The 14889-nt window shown below is 42.5% G+C and overlaps 1 protein-coding gene across 8 annotated transcripts in view; it reads right to left on the minus strand.

Annotated features, from left to right (window-relative positions):
* CALML6 (calmodulin like 6) overlaps nucleotides 1-14889 on the minus strand; it is a 207150-nt gene that overhangs the window by 157272 nt on the left and 34989 nt on the right. The window contains exon 1 of one of the 8 annotated variants that reach the window (XM_075060268.1): nucleotides 6277-6347. The exons of the other annotated variants lie outside the window; for them this stretch is intronic. The gene's annotated coding sequence lies outside the window, so the exon portion shown is untranslated. Of the gene's footprint in view, nucleotides 1-6276; nucleotides 6348-14889 lie in introns of those variants that run through there. 8 annotated transcript variants of the gene reach the window in all.

The following is a 14889-nucleotide window of genomic DNA, read 5'->3' on the forward strand; positions in this document are numbered from 1 at the left end:
TGTGAATTATTTCTAATTTTTTTGGCGAGAACTTTTGAATTAAAAGATAAAGACCCTATAATATAAAGTTGTTGAAAAGAGAAAATTTATTGTCAAAAACTTTCATGAAAAATTGGAGTATTTTCAAGCAGCTCTAATCAACATTAAATTCTCCATGCCATCATGCTGCCCATTTACCTAGTTTTGTGTTCTGATGACCCTGATGAGGTCATAGAACATGGGCAGGTAGGCATTTTGAACGTTTTACCCACACACTCATATGTTCTAAAAGACAAGCATAGAAATAAGAGTTAAAGTTTAAGAGGGAACCTGAGAGTTATAAGGAAGATTTTGGAAGACAAGGTTACAGAGAAAGGCTCTGAGGAAAACCTGACAATAGCCAAAGTCTGATTTTCAAAAGCAACTGAGGCACTCAGCCTAAATTCCTCTGATTTTCCAATGGTACTTAGGCTCCTAACTGTTGAACTCACTTTTGAAAATGAAATGTAAGAGCCTAAATCACTTGAAAATTTTGCCCATGACAGCTGACCTGTTCTAACACACCTGTAGACAAAGCCTGAATAATCACCTATTACTTTCCATTCTGTTTGGCTTTAAACATGTTAGTGTCTGTCCAGAATGGTAAATGCTTATACTGATCATTGAATGTTTCTGTCTCTTGTCTCCCCCTGCAAACATCAACCTGGTAAGAAATTTAACCTGTCAAAATTGCTGGGGTGAAACTCCTAACCACATTTATAGGGCTGCACAGCATGATAGGACATAACCAGGCAAAAACAAATCCAGTGGGTGACACTAGAGGGCGGCACTGCACTGTTCAGTGACTTGCATTGTTACATCAATGATGAGAATGGGTTTGTGAACAATGAGAGCTGAAGTTTTGCCAAGAGGAAATGGCTGTGCTAAGGACCAGTTTTGCAACTGCCAAAGGTCCTCTGACTAGAGCGAGACTGGTGCCTGTTTAAGGGGGTTGAGGGAGAAATAACAATTTCAGTCTGACTTCTCTTCCCCAGAATGCTTTCACTTTTACTACTCTTCCTGCTTGTAAGTCATCACTAAAACTTGCCTGGGGACTGATAGACCCTAGCAGAGATAACATTTGCAGCAGAGTGACCCTGAAAAGCTACCGTAGCACATAAGGCCTAAGATCCAAATCTCGGATCCAAAGGGCTGTTCAAAATCCAAATCTGAATCCAGATCCAAATATTATTGCCTGAGCTCATCTGTGTTCGGGAGCTGTGTCAGCCTGACTCCTGGGCAGCTCTGCAAAGCCAGCCTAAAAGCAACTGCCATGGGTAGCAATCTGCCCTGCATTTCACCACAGAGTTTAAGTTTATAGCATTTCTCCCATGGTCCAGAGTCCAGGGCAAGGAAGAGCTCCCTGCATCCTCATTACCAAAGCACATCTTGGGGAAAGAGTTGATGACAGTGCAGGAAGTGAAAGAAGGAAATGTGGTTTCAGATAGAGTGGAGAAAAGGCACAGACTCATTGTGCGGCTCCTGAATTCCTAGCAGGAGGGAAGTTAAAGTATTTTATTCTTTAAAGGGCCTCCTCTCCCCCTCTCTCTAATTGGTTGTTTTAGTTACTGAGGCTATGGCATCTTTTCCTATTTATGCCCTCTACTTTTCGCCTTCTCCCTGCTTCTTAAATGTGAAGTCCAATTTATCTGCCACTGCTGGCATTGCCAAAGTCAGTCTTCTCCCTAATGTTGCTGCTGTGTTCTGGTGTTTTGGTAAAGAGTGAGTGGTCCTTTGTAATATGCAGGTTAATAGTCTGCAGAACGTTTTGTAATCCTTCCAGATGAGAGGGACCAGAGTAGGTCTAAAGTTTCTAATGATTATTATAAATAATGTGCAAAGTATCTGATTTTCTTCTGTTCACATTTACTGCTGAACTCGAATTAATATGCAAATTAGACACAATTAACTCAGGCCTAAACAGAGACTGGGAATGGTTGGGTCATTACACTAATTGAATCTATTCCCTATATTAAGTTCTCCTCACACCTTCTATGGGTCATCTTAATTATCACTTCAAAAGTTTTTTTTTCTCCTGCTAACGATAGCTCATCTCAATGGATTAGACTCTTCCTGTTGGTATGCATACTTCCACCTTTTCATGTTCTCTGTATGTATAAATATCTCCTGTCTGTGTGTTCCATTCTATGCATCCGAAGAAGTGAGCTATAGCTCACGAAATCTCATGCTGAAATAAATTTGTTAGTCTCTAAGGTGCCTCAAGTACTCCTGTTCTTTTGCGGATACAGACTAACACGGCTGCTACTCTGAAACTTATTTTTATGCCCCTCCAGATCTTCAACCCTATCCTGACCTAGCAGAGATTCTCAGGCCAACATACTGCAACAGATGTCAGTAAGAGCTTTGGGCGTGGCTAGCAAAGGCAAGATTAGGTTCTTAAAATCCCCTGAATGTAAGTTCCTATGAAAAGTTGCATTAAGCAGCTTTCAAATTTTACCATATAGCTCCTGAGAGCTTGGGTGCTGCTCGTCAATTTCTCATCTTCAGATACCAGGATACAGGCAGTTGTTCACTGTTTAAATCTTCATTTAAAAGATTTTCCTAACCTCAGTAGTTTTTGAAACACTTTGTCCCACCAGGGAATAAGATTGTGAATGAGAGATTCAGGAATTCCACCTAAATTCCTGTAGCAAACAAGGAGCTCTTGTCCCATTGTGAAAATAGTACTTTGCATTTGTCTAGCATCTCCACTCCAAGGAGATTAATGCACTTTACACCCGTCAATTGATTTTCACAACCCTCACTGTAGATGTTAAAACATAGCAAGGTAAAGTAACCAAGGTCACAAAGCAACTCAGTGTCAGAGATGGAATTAGCACTCAAGTCTCTTGAAGCGTAGTTCTGTGCTCTAACCATTAGCTAATACTGCTTCTCTTAATTCCTTAAATGCTCAACATATCCTTAATGGCAGCAAGCAGCATGATAACAACTCATAATCAGCCACCTGATTCACCTTGCACTGAACAGAGAAAGTCCAGAAAAATATGGGATTTCTGAACTCATGTAGGTTATTAATGTTTATGGAGTCTTTTTAGCTGCCACCTTCCATTCTCCCTGCCAGTGAGGGGGTGTCAGGTTTTTCATTATAAATGGCTATTTTCAGGCATTTGTAATTCAACCACTAAAGATAAACCAAAATAAAAAGAGACCTTCTAATAGTAAATAATATTAATTGTGGCATTAATTGGCCAAAGCTGGGAATGTGCAATGGAGACTAATGCTCCGTCTCCAAATCCTGCTCCACTTTCCTCTGATGATGCAGAAACCCTAAAGTTGCTTTGATTCCCTGGTTCTTGCCTTGTGTCCTGATGCTAACTGTCATCAGTCTGGATATTTGACTCTACAGCCCCTGAAATCTTTAACAGGAGCAAAGGCAGAGCAACAAAGAAACTGATACATTCGTGTAGCCACCCGCCCAGCCATATTTGTTTTGAGTTTATTTAAGTGAGCTTAATTTGATGCGGTTATGATTGTTCATGTATTTCAGTTACTGTTTTCCCCACAATGGCTGGTTCCCTGGTTATTTGCTGCAGGGGGTGTTTGGAACTTAAATGGCCAATTTTAATTTAGGATCTGATTCTGCGCATTGTGGTCAATGAAAGCAAGAGCAGATCCTTAATACCAAGGAATAATCCATTTGACATTTATGGTTTCACTTCTCCCAGCTGCGCAGGGATGATCCTTAGTACTTTCCTCCTGTATTTTCAGGTCAACACAGGACACTCCCTGCTTTCTATCAAAGTATTGTGTAATATTGTTGTGTACTATTAAACAGCCACAATATTTCATCCCAGATGTGGCTGCAGTCAGCAATGTGAGAAGTGTTCTCTGTGTTTGCACTGTTTTTATAGCCACTATTTTTAAAGTATTTTGAGTTCTTTAGACAAGACACAGCATAAATGCCAGTAATTATTTATTAGTGCTATAGTCATCTAAACTCTGAATGTTTAAAACAGCATCCTTTCCTTTTGTGAAACATAGAGTACATGCTGAGTTGGTGTTAAATAACCTTTCAGAAAGCTCCAGGATCACCACATCTCCACTCATAAAGAATTAATCCTGCACGTTTTTCCTAGAAAATGCTTTAATTATTAAACACTTTTTTTAAAGTTTGCAAGAGAAATGAATTTAAATGGACATATTAAAAAATTCAAGAATTCTCTAATGAGGTAGTCATTCAAGCACGTCCAAATAATTTTAGATGAGGCAATTAACAAAATATGAGTCTACTGTCTGTTAGAGCTGTTCAGCATTGCTTTGAGATCATTTGTCTCTTACGAAGGTCTATGTTGCAATAGGTTTTCACATGAAGTCCTGAACAGGTTGTTTGAAAAGCGTTTAATCAATATCACCGGTACACAGAAGAAATGCTCCAATCATTACAGTTTGGGATATCAAGAAAGACAGTGCACTCACCATGTTTGCAGAGTCTAGGAAGGCTGCTCAGAGAGGATGTCAATAACCTACCAGTGACAGTGTCTGGCCCCAGATGGAAAGTGATCTCTCCCTTTTAGATTGTAGAAGAGGGTTAGGCCATCAGTCCCCAGGGAACAATAGATTCTTAGAAACCTTTTATGGCTTCAAGAGCTTAAGACAGGGAACCCTATTTTTGGAAGAATCTTATTTCTAACTACATCTACTTAGTACATGAGACTGTCAGCTCACAGCCAAGATCCATTTTTAAGGGTGGTTTTCTCTTTACATTCTCCACCTTCCTGCTCGTGGTGGTATTCTAATAAATGAAGACAGAAGTGTAACACATCAATAATCTATACCAGGCTGATAATCTAGCCTTTGTAACTGCAGACAAATCAGATGGGCTGAACCCTTTCCAACGTGGCTATTGATTTTAAGTGTCTCCAGTTCAGGGTGCCCAACTCAAGATATGGAGAACCTGATCAGCTAGGCCCTATTGAATTGAACTGCAGCACCTCTGAAAATCAGACCCTGGTGTCCCCACCTGGGTACCCAAAATCAGGGGCCACTTTTGAAAACTTTGGCCTGAACAACTCTTGGTCTTAGTTTTCCTATCTAAAAAAAAAAAAAAAAAAAAAAATAGGAATAATTTATTTACCTACTTTATAGTGATAAAAGCACAATTCATATGATGCTTACCTAATGTTTGTAAAGTGCTTAGAGAGCATCAGCTGAAAGGTGCTGAGTTTATTTTAGTGAGTGCAAAGTTTTATTTAGTGTCCTGATGAGGAAGAGAAAATCCATTTCTCACTGAATGTGGGGATCATACAACTGTATATCAGAGTGCTTAGGAGTGGCAGCGGCCTTGCCATGTTTTAACATGCATTGATCTTGATTATGTGCACAAGACCAAACTATGTTACCACCATGTTAAGGAACAGTGGCTAGTCCTGGTGAAGACCAGAAATTACAGGACTCTGAGAGTTATCTAGGCTCCAAAGATACCCATTACTGACAATGGCAGTCAGCAAGAGAAACAGCAAATTTAAGTACCTAGAAGTCCCTGCAGTCTTGTCTACACTAGGGCTCTCACTAAGCCAATGGCAGCCCCATTTTAACATTTTTCCTAAAATTCTCTAGTGTAAACACAGCCTTAGAAACCTTCCAATGCAAAGCTGTAGAGAAATGCAACAGAGTATCAATATTTACAGCTTTCTTAGAATTGATTAGAGACAACGTGTTGGATTTTTTTTAAATTTTTTTCCAGCTAGTTGGTTAGGTGACATTCCCCGCCATATTTACAGATTTTAGGTAGCTTCAATCTGAACCCTAAGCCCTTTGGCAGCAACCCTTTAACCTGAGAACATGCATTGCACTGTGTGTGTGTAGCACTTTTTCCTTTTGAACCTTTGTCCACATGCTATAGACTACTAAATAATTAAATAATTCCCAGCAAAAACTGCACTGCCCAGAGGCTCTTCCTTCATGAGGAGGGGGATTAGAAACTCCAGTTCAATTTGATGAATGAAGATTAGATGGACTAAAAAGCTAGGGCCTTTGGGTATGGAGGGAAGGAAGAGTCACACCACTGAAGAAAAAAATGGACAAAAAAAACGGTTGACTTTCCTTTTTCTCTTTGGGGATAGGAGGAATGAGCCAATGGGAGGATCTAGAGACACAATACAAGGAGTCTGGGCGATTAAACACAATGCAGCATTGTCAGTGTCTACTTGCCCAGTATGGGCTCTATAGCCAATGAATTTCCAAATGGACTTAAAGACAGAAAGATGCATAGCAAGTGCATCAGCTGAAAGATCAAACCTCTTGGGATGATAGTTCCTTTGTGCTGTGAATTTAAATGGGAGAAAAGGAAGCAAAATAAATGGCAGGGCCAGAGGACACAAAGTTGGGAAAACAGCAGCTTTAAAGGGATGTATTAAACATAATGTTTTCATAATCTTATGACCAGAAATAAAAACAGTTCAGCCAACAGGACATTGCTTTATAGCTCTTGGACCTTGCCCTTCTCCAATACAAGGGAAGTGCTTTATTGTTTCAATGAAAGAAAACCAGGGCTGCTTTCAGACTTAGCAGATTTTTCTTTTTTAAATGACCATGAATTTGGTTTAATTGTATTTGGCCAGAGCAATCTGAACCCTGAGAAATGAGAAGGAGCAAGCTAGCTGGCTGGCTCTATGCTTAAGATGGTTTCTGTCAGGGATGGGCCCAGGGCACTCATTTCTGATTAGGCTCTGCTTGATTCTGATGTTCTGAGCTGGGCATCCGTTCAGACATTTTTATCATTTACAGCTCCTGTGCATACATAAGAGATGTGTCTCTAGACGAACTATTTTACAAAATAGACATTACCAGCCCACTTGTGGTCCCTTTGTTGGGAGTTTCAGCAGAAAAGCCAAGGATGAAACATGCTATACAAAACTCACCACTTACCCAGCATTAAGGGTCCATCTACGCTACAAAAATCAGCCATTGCTGACAGGGGTTAACCCCTCCTGTTGCCTCTCAACTAGTGTTAAAAACTATTTAAATGCTAGTGTAGACAGGACAAAACTATTTAGTTCACCATTACAGGAAGCAAGACTAGCCTTGTCTATGTTAGGGATGTCTGTGAACTTTTCCCACTGTTGCTAGCACTAGTTCTGCACCACTGATGCTGGCAGTACTGGAACCCTTAGTGCAAACAGGCTACTGGCAGTTGCCCGACTCTTAACCACCATGTTGTTTTAACTGCTTGAGCTAGGTCTTACTGATATAGTGCTTAAAGTGCCAGCAGCCCCTCTGCACTAGGGCTATGTGGGAGCTGTATTGGTGCTAGCAATGGTGGGGCATTTTTGGCAAGACCATGGAGACCACATTCCACCTGGTCTCTCAATCAAGCTTTCTGGAAGGGTGCTGGAACTGGTTAACTCCCTGCAGCACTGGTGTGGGAACTGGTTTTAATTCCTAATGCAGCCTGCCCTAAAAGGGCGCCCTCCAAGTCAAGCAAGGTGCCTGCTGCTGGCTATGCTTGTGCTGCTATGTGTTTGTTAAGATGTCTCAGTTAGGACCAGGGCATGTGCAGTTAATGCTGTGCAAACACCCAGGAAGACTCAGTCTGCACCCTGCAGAGGTTACACTCTGACAGAACTCTGTGTGTGTATGTGTGAGAGAGAGAGAGAGAGAAATGTGTGTGTGTGTGAGACAGACAGAGAGAGAGATAGAGAGAGAGAGAAGGCGGGAAGGAGGAAGAGGAGATGTAGTATGGGCCAGTGGGTAGGGCACTCCACTGGGACTCTCACCCTCTGACTTGTATTCCTGGCTCTGCCACTGACCTGCTGGCTGACCCTGGACAAGTCGCTTCCTCTCTCTCTGTGCCTTGGTTTCTCCTCCCATCCTGTCTCGTCTGTTTAATGAGTCCAAGGCAGTGGAATCCCTTACTCTGTGTTTGTAGTGCACCTACCATAATGGGGTTCTGGTCTCCATTGAGGCCTCTAGGTGCTAATGTAATGCAAAATAATTAATTTTTAAAAAGTGACAGACATGGTTCCACAGATTAGCTTTATCCATAGCTTGGCTAAAAGGTGTTAAACTTCTGAGTTTGCAGTCCAGCCATTTTCCTAATCACTAAAATTTTCTACAAATTATCAGTGTGCATGCACACCCCTCTCCCCACATGTGGTGTCTCAGATAGAGGGTAAAATCCCATCCTGTGTTTATTAGAGAGATTCCCCCAGCTCCAATGAAGGGTGCTCTTAGAGCTCTCAGAACCTTCACTCTTTTTCCTCTTCAGTATACAATTTTCCTTTTAGTTGTCCAATCTGATTGGCTTTGCCAGTTGTTTACAGCTGTGATCTGCCAACCTTGTGCCGGAGCCAGGGATGGGAAGAGATGTTGCTGGAGAAGGTCTGCGTCTGTGTCACTGTCAGCAGCTTGCAGCACAATAACACATGCTCGCTCAGGAAGGAAATGCAGACAGGGAAGTAAATTGTCTCAATAATTCATGAGCTTTATAGCCCAGTGCAAATTATACCCAGAGTCTGTCATAAAATTCAAGATCATGTCCCATTACAGTAAAGCTCCTTAACAATATTAAAGTGGTATATTCATAATGGTATTTATGATCACTGCAGTATAATCTTTGGAAAACATTAAGTGATAAATGTGCAACACCCAAAGTGAATCATCAGTAGACACTGAATGGAGTCAGAGGCAGTGAGAAGACATCCCATGTCCTGCCTTTGCCTGCTGCACTGCCCTCAAATACCATTTATTCACTATGCAAAATACATTCTCCTCATCAATAATATATGCTTTACTATCTAGGAGGGGCTGGCTTTGTGGATTAAGCAGCAGGTTTGAAATACTTAGACTGCCTGGAACTCACATTCTAACCTCAGCAGGTCTGGTCTTTTGAAGCAAGGACTGTCTCTCTGTGTGTTCATTCAGTGCCTAGAACAGTGGGACCTATGTCTGAGATGCTTCCACAATACATACAATAACAGGACTCAGCCCTTTATCTTCCCAAGGTAGGGGATTGAGTTTCATAGGGTTTATTCTGTGGGGCATTTTCAGAACAGATGTTTAAAGCCAAAGTCCTGTTTGCTTTGATTAAAAATGCCCTGGCATTTCTCATAAAAGCAGGGTTTGCCCTGGTTGTGTTGATTAGAGCAATATTTCCTCTCCCACACATTTTCTGCAACCTGTTTGCAATCGGCTTGCACTGGTTGTCTGCCTAGCTTCCAGCCCAAAGGTGGCTGCATTTAACAGTGGATGAAATCAGAGTATTTTTACAGAGTTCAGAAAGAGCTTTGGGAAGAAAGGTACCCCTAATACTGAGTCAGATCCTCAGTCAGCATAGTACCACTGAAATCAACATAAATCATCATAGTTACACCAGCTGATGATCTGGCCTAAGCTCATATCTCAAGCTGAATGTACAATTTACAGCAAATATTTAGCTTTTCCCAAGTTATCTGCAGATGACAATTTTCTCTAATTTCTTGGTTATTGAAAATTTATTACCAGAATAACTTTGGAATGATTCATGGCCTCTAGCTTGTGCATGAGCATCTGAAATTCAAGGTGAGTTGCCTAGGTTTTAGTGATGGACTGATCATACAGTGGTGTTTCTGAGCCTTGGTTGGCTGAACATGGCTCTTAGGATCACACTTCCAGTGTGAATCCTTTGGATTCGTAAATTCACAGTTCACTTTCCATCAAAATTCTCTAATAGGTGTGTACAATTGGCTGTTTCTGCAAACAGTCCTGCCTATAATCTGTTCACTAAAAGACACCTAGGAAGTCAATGGGCCCTGACATAGGCCCAGCAAATTCAATGATTTATTTGAGTGGATTTTTGTGGCAGTTTCGTTGAGGTGCACTCAGCTCTATAACCAAGTTTTGGATTTCTCCTTTGTGTGAGATGGGAGGGAAAAATACATCTTTTTTAGAAGGAAAATATGTTCTGTTTTTTTTCTGATTATTGTTGTCAGCTTCTCCTGCAGCTGTATAACCACAGCCTGGGGTAACCTCCCCTCCCATTCTGCTAAAGCTGCATAAATCAGGCTGTCTTCATAAATGAGAGAGACTGGGGCAGATCGCTTCATCATGGGGAGTGAATAGCAGCTCCGACAAGACAGAATTGAGCGTATTGTAATTGCCAGAACTGATTATATAGTAAATGGACAAATGTGCCATAACTGCTCTGCTTTATGAGCACACATATTAAGGAATTGTTATGCACTGACAGCAGAGAAATTGCAGAGCACTGACACGAACAAAACCTACCTAGAGGTTTGTAAGACCTATGTGTTCAGCAATGGCAGAACACGGGGCTACCCTGAAGTTTGAGAAAGAGCACGGGACTGGGAGCGAGGAACTCCTGACAGCTATGACACTGCTACTTCCAGCTGAAAGCAAGTTACTTGTCCTTTCTACCTCCGCTTCCCCACCTATAAAATGGGGACAATAATAACTACCTACCTACCTGACACAGTGCTGTGAAGAGCTTCTAGGAAGCAATAACAAACTCCTCTGAGCCTAAGAACAAAGCCTACTTACCGCACATGCCTCTTAGAAATATGTGTCTAGACTGTGAGCTTTTGGGGGCAAAGGCTTTTTGTTTTGTGTTTGTACAGCTTCTATCACAATGGGGTCCTGGCACATGACTGGGGCTCCGAGGCCGTTGTGTAATACAAATAACTAATAATAATAGCAGTTGGTACAATAAAGGACAAACGCATAATAAGAAGGTTTATCTTTCCTTCACTGGGAAACCGAGGCACAAAGATGCTAAAGTCCATGTCTTCAAAATTAGCCTCTAATACTGGGTGCCAACTGATTTCTGTTGGAATTGGCAGGTGCTTAACACCTTTGAAAATACACTGTGATACCCCTAAATTAGAGAGTGCTTTTGAAGGTTTGGCCCAAGATTTATATGGCAAGTTGGTAGTAAAAGCAAGAATTGAACCCAGGAGTCCTAACTCCCATTTTTCTGCTCTAGCCACAACACAACACTTCCTCATTGGCCCTCCTGCTGTAGTGTAGACTATAAATTGGATGCAAGAAAAGGGCTGATAAGTCCGGGCTTCCAGTCATCTCCACTGTGCACTAGCTGAGCTAACTGCTAAGTGACTGAGATCACTTGAGGGGTAATTATAGTTATGACTTGAGTCCCAGGTGTGGATAAAAAAAGTTTAGAACTAGTTGATTTTGTTAAGTTCTGTTTTAAGGGGGTTGTATTTCACGTACCCCTTGCTCAAGTGATCCCAAATTTGGGCCCCTGAAACTACGTATCACTCCCATAAGGCACAGCAAATTTCAAGACAATCTGAGTCAACAAGGAGACTTGAGAGCACTTAGAATTGTCCACCTTTAAATAGAAAGAGACACTCAACCCCACCTACAGCAGAGCTATAATGACTCAAATGACACATTGTTACCCACTCTGTACATGCTTAATTCAGGTTTATTAACCCGTTAGCCACCATCCATGAAAAACAGATAGGTATGAAAAACACATGCAGAAGGGGTATAGAGGATAAAAGGTATGAGACAAACTTTTCCTTTAAAGAAAAAAGAACAAAAATAAAATCATAGCAATTCAGAATCCTAAATCTCCCACTGATGCCACCTGTGTTTGTAGGGCCTAGAGTCACTGGGAATAGGATCAGCTTCATATTGCCTATGGATACAATCCTTTGGGTCTTAGACCAATTCTAGTTCAGATAATTATGTTCTTTTTACCTGCACTCCCGATGCAGGTTCAATCCTGACTAAAGCACAGGACTGGGAGGCAAGACTTCTTGGTTCTAGTCTCACCTTTGATGCTTAGCCCAATGCATGAGCTTCAGCTGCATGCCTCCTTTTCCCCAGTTGGGGATGATACTGACCTTCTCCCCCAGGAAGGGTTACGGCGCTTAATACATTGATATTTGTAAACTGCTTTGAAATTCTCAGATGCAAGGTGTTGTGTACGATCAGAGAGAGGTCACAGAAGAGAGCCTCTTGTTTGGCCACTTTGCAAATACAGATGGGGCTTTTGAAAAGGAATAGATGGCTGGTACAACAAGTCAAGGGCCAGGTCTCACACAACATCCACCCCTTTTAACATGCACCCCCCACCCTCAGGAAATACTCATCTTCAAATCCAACCAAAGGACAAGGAATCTTATTTTATAGTGCAGGCAAAGCTGTCTGCTCAGTATTCAGGATTATGACACTGCAAGTCTGCTAAACTCAAGATAGCTTTAGCTGCTGTAAATCTTCTTATGAAAATATTCTCTTGGTCATCAGCGTCTGCCAAGAGGAACAAGTGACAGGTCCCACATCTCAGCACCTGTTCCTTCCAGAATCTGCCAGCACTCCTCAAATGGCCATTGAAATGACAGGTGGATACCAGTCCCAGGAGAAGCCTCCGAGGCTAATGCCAAATAAAGGGAGTGGTTCAAGAGCAAGTTTATTTAAGTATATTGTCAGGGGGATTGGCGCTATTTGATATGAAAAGCCACTAATAAGTTTACTCCTGCTGTTCAGACTGAAATCTGCTGATGCTGCTCCTTGGAGGAGTTACAGCTAATGAGGTTCAGCCTTGCACACAGATGGGCTTCAGAGCAGGAGCATGTGTTAATCTGTGTGGGGTTATTTATTTTTTCCCTTTAATGGAATAGTTATTCGGTGATAATGCAGTTCCCTGAAATGTTACACACAAAGTTAGCTCCAACTGACCGGGTAGGTGGTCACAGTGTAGACAAACTGGGGATCCACACAGAGCAAATGGCAAGAGCTTTAGAAGGAGAGATTCCACTCAATCAAGCAAAGAAGTGATCAATGTCTGAGGGAGGTTTAACTTAGAACGTAAGTGGGAAAAGTAAATGTGCAGCTGAAGGAACAATTCAAACACGAGCCAGCCTCCCGGGAAGATGTGCAGTGTCTGCTTTACATGAAGGCTGTGAGTTGGGGGTAGGTTTAATGTTGAAATTATATTAAATATCACTGTGCTTCTGGGACTGTCTGGCTCAGGGAATTTTGGTAATGGGATATGGAGTCTTTCACTTCTGCCACTAGTTTGAATCCAGGACTGTTTGGAAGACTGTGAAATTACTCAGCTGTCTTGGTCCAAGGGGCCTTTTACACCAGTGTAAGCTCCTGATCCAAAGTCACTGGAAAGCCTCCCATTGATTTTAATGGGCTTTGGATCAGACCCTAAATCAGGAGTAACTCCAAACACTCACATAATACTATACTGAGGGGAGAATCAGGAGTGTGCTTTTTAACAAAATGGGAAAGCAGAAGCTTTTTACTGTCCAAAAGGCAAATAGCTATAATTATGAGAAAGTAGCAATTTGATCTTCAGTTCCATCCCCCATTGCCTCAGAACAGAACAGAGGAGTGGTTTGAATCCATTTTCAGAAGGAATGAAACTCCAGGACTTGCCTTTAAGCTGCTGTGACATCCCAAAGCAGGGTGCTGGAACAATTTGTATAGTGGGGGTGCTGAGAGCCATTGAACCAAACTGTAAACCCTGTGTATGATGGAAACCACTTCAAGCCAAGAGGTGTGGCAGCACCCTAGTTCCAGCACCTATGTCCCAAAGTTGCTCAGAACCGTCCAGTGGAGTTAGTGTGAACTCCAGTTGCATCTCTCCCATCCACCCAACAAAAAAAGCACAGTTGGATGATTCCATGGATCTGTGTAGGATATAACATGAGCTGTCAAGATGCTGCCAGCTAGACTCCGCTGAGCATAGTTACAGCAGTTGGTGCAGGCAACTCACTCCTGTTTAATCGGAGTACAATGGACCCGAGCCTTCAGGTGAGGAGCACCTCCTGAGAAGTGCTCTCAGCTACCAGTGACATTAATAGCAGTAGGAGCTACTCAGCAACTTGCAAGTTACGGCCAAGTTCTGGTCCCATTTAAGTCTCTGCTGAACACATGTCCTCTGAAAATCAGGATCCCTTAAGGCAATACTGCTGTGCTTCCCTCTCTTCACCTCCCCCCTCCTTCACAGGCACAATTCAGGTGTAGCTCTCTGGCTCCAGGGAAGCTGCCAGTGGAGTCTCCAATGGGTATGTCTGCATAGCAACTATATCCCCATGGCTGGCCCTTGCCAGCTGACTTGGGCTTGCGGGGCTCAAGCTGCAGGGCTGTTTCATTGCTGTACAGACTTCCAGGCTCAGGCTGGGGCCCAGGCTCTAGAACAGCAGTTCTCAAACTGTGGGTCAGGACCCCAAAGTGGATCGCGACTCTGTTTTAATGGGGTTGCCAGGGCTTGCTTAGACTTCTTGGGGCCAAAGCCTAACGGCTTCAGCCCTGGGCCACAGGGCTCAGGTTACAGGCCCCCTGCCTGGGGCCGAAGCCTTTGGGTTTTGGCTTTGGTCCCTCCTGTCCCCCCAGTGGCGACGGGGCTCTGGCAGGCTCAGGTTTCAGTCCCCTCACTCCTAGGGTCGTATAGTAATTTTTGTCAGTGCAGTGAAGTTTGAGAACCCTCGCTCTAGGACCCAGTGAGATGGGAGGGTCCCAGAGCTTGGGCTCCTACCCAAGCCCACAAGTCTATACAGCAATAAAATAGCCCCATAGCCTGAGCCCTGGGAACCCAAGTCAGCCGGCAAGAGCCAGTTGCAGATGTCTAGGTGCTATGTAGACATACCCAAAGTTACAAAAACCCAAGTCTTCCTCTGCAGTAATTCACGGCAAGAGACTTCTTTTAATCCAACAGCTCTGTGCAAATACAGTATTGCCAACCCCAAGTATTTCACGTGATTGGCTTATGTCATGAACATTTTAAAAATAAATAAGTGCAGGGTTTTTGTGAGGTCATGCTTTCAAGATTTTCTCAGCAATCTTGAAGGCTAAAAACATAAGAGTCTTCACTTTCATTTAAAAAACACAACTTGGAGATTCTCAAATGATCACAGAACTCCAGGAGCTGGGGCT

Source organism: Chelonoidis abingdonii, chromosome 23, assembly GCF_003597395.2.
Source record: "Chelonoidis abingdonii isolate Lonesome George chromosome 23, CheloAbing_2.0, whole genome shotgun sequence".
Classification (NCBI taxonomy): Eukaryota; Metazoa; Chordata; order Testudines; family Testudinidae; genus Chelonoidis; species Chelonoidis abingdonii.